The sequence below is a fragment of the Ailuropoda melanoleuca genome, chromosome 17, assembly GCF_002007445.2.
Source record: "Ailuropoda melanoleuca isolate Jingjing chromosome 17, ASM200744v2, whole genome shotgun sequence".
Taxonomy (NCBI): domain Eukaryota; kingdom Metazoa; phylum Chordata; class Mammalia; order Carnivora; family Ursidae; genus Ailuropoda; species Ailuropoda melanoleuca.
In genome coordinates, this window is record NC_048234.1 from 42,212,557 (window position 1) to 42,216,026 (window position 3,470).

Below are 3,470 nucleotides of genomic sequence, written 5' to 3' on the forward strand. Positions count from 1 at the left end.
TAAAATTAATTAACATTTAGGGGCGCCTGGGTGGCTCAGTCGGTTATGCCTCTGCCTTCGGCTCGGGTCATGATCTCAGGGTCCTCGGATCAAGTCCCGCACTGGGCTCCCTGCTTAGTGGGGATTCTGCTTCTCCCTCTCCCTCTGCCCCTCCTCCCTGCTCCTGTGCTCTCTCTCTCACGCTCTGTCTCGAATAAGCAAAATCTTAAAATAAAATAAACATTTATATATATGGTAATATATAAATATATATATTTATAAATATATATATAATATTTAACATAAACATTTACATTTTTAGAATCTCCATGCCTTACTACCCTACACTGGATCAACCTGCATGACCTTTTGACTCTATCTGCTCAACCTTGTTCTCTGCCATGTAGACGTTGGAAGCAACCTCTTAACTTCCTGCCATCTCCTGTTTTCCCAGTTGCAGATGATCATTTAAATTTGCAAATCTGCAAAAGCCACTACTTATGGTAACTTTCACCACATATGAGCTTTTTATTTTTACATATTTACATAATTTACAAATATGTCTACTTTTTCCTTGACAGTTTCGAGGTTTTCAGACTTGATAACGGGTGTTTAAGCAAGCCATCCCTGCCCTCCAGACTCCTAATGCAGAGGAAAATCCAGCGGTTAGGTTTTGCAATGTATAAATAGTTTATACATATTGATGTAGAAAGGCAAACCTTAGAAAAAGGAGTGGTCAGTTTGAGTAAGTAATTCACAGACAAGAAAATTAAACTAATAAACAAACAAATGAAAAGAAAAACACATCACTAAGGGTCAAAGAAACCAACTGAGGTCATCCCTCGGATTAGAAAAAATGAAGAGCAGCTATGATGCTATGACACTTATTCCTGGCAGTGATATGGGGAGAAGGGTGAACTCTTATTAACTGCTTGTCCAAATGGGAATTTTGTCCACCTTTCTGGAAAGCATTCTAGTAACATTTAAAAAGTAGGAATAGCAGTACTGTTTGTTCTCATTTTCAATTCCTGGGAATCTATTTTCTTTTTTTTTTTTTTTTTTAAAGATTTTATTTATTTATTTGACAGAGATAGAGACAGCCAGCGAGAGAGGGAACACAAGCAGGGGGAGGGAGAGGAAGAAGCAGGCTCATAGCAGAGGAGCCTGATGTGGGGCTTGATCTCATAACGCTGGGATCACGCCCTGAGCCAAAGGCAGATGCTTAACCGCTGTGCCACCCAGGCGCCCCTGGGAATCTATTTTCTAACACAGAACCAATAGAATAAATAAATAAGTAAATAAATACTCTTTGAATAAGAGTATTTGCTACTATATTGTTTGAATGACAAAAACCTGAAAATTATATGGCTGTCCATCTCTAACAGAATTGTTGGCTTTATTATGGAACAACCACATCAGGGTATAATATGATCCCATTAAAAATATGAATTAGAATTAAATTATCCTAACATTGATATGATGAATGGTTGAGTGAGGAAAGCAAGATGTAGAAAAGGGTCATATGATATCATTTTGTAAAATGGTACCACACAAACATATTCACACAAAGCCCATTAGATGTAGTGTGTGTGAGTGTGCATGTATATTTGTGTATGTCTGTGTCGATGTGTAAGTAAGTGTGGGTGTGAGTGTGTGTGTCTGTACACAGCTATGTGAACATGGGAAAAATACAAGAGGACTCACACCAGGTCATGAACATGGGTTATGGGGTACAGGATTGCTGATGGCAGGGAATACAGAAAAAGGGGGGGAAGCAAGTTAAGACAGTGAAAACAAGGAGAAATGGTTAAAAAAAATGTAATACAAGCATACCAACCTGTATGATATAATGATTTATGCACTTACATGAAATTATATAATGTGTGTATGTGTATCACAAAATTAAAAAAAAATTAAAAATGCAAGTCTAATCAGTTCATTCTTCCACCTTAAAATATGTCAGTGGCTCCCTGCTCCCCTATGGATCAATCCAGAATCTTTAGCCAGGGCCTTTTTCTACTCTCCTGTAAAACAGTTCCCTCTTCATTCTGTGTCAGACACACATTTCCCAGTTTTTCATCTCCTTGTAAATCCCTAGTCTACCTCTGCTCTGCAGTAAACATGCTCCTCTTTGGCTCTTTACATGTGCTATTCTCCTCTGTTAAAGATATTTGACCCCTTTTCTTTTCTTGGATGGACTCTTACTCGTTTTTATAGGTCTCAGCTTAAACATCAGTTTCCCAGGGGGCTTTCGCTGACCGATCTATGTTTTAGGTAACCTGATATGTATTCCCACAGTTCTTTGTCCTTACTAAAGCTATGTTTTATTACTAGCCTCTTTTTCCAAACTTTGCTCAGATTTTCCCAGCTGTAGATTACTGCTTATATGTTGTATCCAACATATAGCAGGGGTCTGGATCTGATAACTGTGGGAATGTGGAATCACCTCTCCAACCTGCTGGACATGCTTCTCTTAGCTGTGAGAAGCCCTGTTAGTTTCCCAAGGGAAACAGTTTATGCTACCACAGGGTGTTAGTGAGGGATGGGTGCCTTCTGCAGCACTGTCTCAGGCTATCTCCCTTGGGTCCCTCTCCTCTGGCCATCTGCATTTGTTGGTGCTCAGGGCCCCCTTCTCTGTTCCTGCCCCCCAGAGAGCACTCTGTGGGTAGAAGAACCCTAGTTACTGTAACTGATCGAACCTGCCCAGCACTGTCGTCATGCTCTGGAACTGAGAAGAGATTACAGTGAGGGTGACTGTAAAATCCAGAATGTGTCTGGGGGCAGCTGGAGCTGACACTTCCTTTAGCCCCAGAGAGCTAACCAAGACAGGCATGAAGGAGTTAACACAGGGCACACTCCAGTGAGGGCACAACAACCAAGTTTATTAAGGATTATCTTGTTTCATGTTTCTAATTAAAGATGTTTATGAGAAAAAAAATTAATAGGAAGAGGAGAGAAAGATAGTTCACTTCATTTTCAAAGTGTATTGTTAATGAATTATTACTTTTATAATAATAGCCTTATTTTTTTAAGTAGTTGCATTTCTATATTCTCAAAAAGAGGGACAGGAAGAAAGGATTGACTCTGTTTTTCCAGAAAAGATCCAGGGAAGCCAAATTCCCATCCAGGTCATCGCCCTTGGTAAGCTTAGATAAAGCATTCAGATTTGAAAATGAAAAGAAAATGTGGAAATAAATTACACTACATGGATCTTTGAATCCTGGGGAGTGTTAATTCTCAGAGCTTTTTATATTAAATAACCTGAGCTTCCCTGTCACGTTGGCGGTCACTCTGTCCTGTACAGAGGATTGAGTTGGATAATGACTCCCATTAGCACTGGGGGAGGTTTCACATGTAAATCCCTTACAAATGGGAAAGTGAATAGAGAGTGTCCTGCTTAGTAAATCAACATAGCTTGGGTGTTAGATTTTTCTCCTAGAAGAGTGCCCTTGGTGGCTTGTTATCTTTCAAGTGGAGGAAGCAGGCAGCTC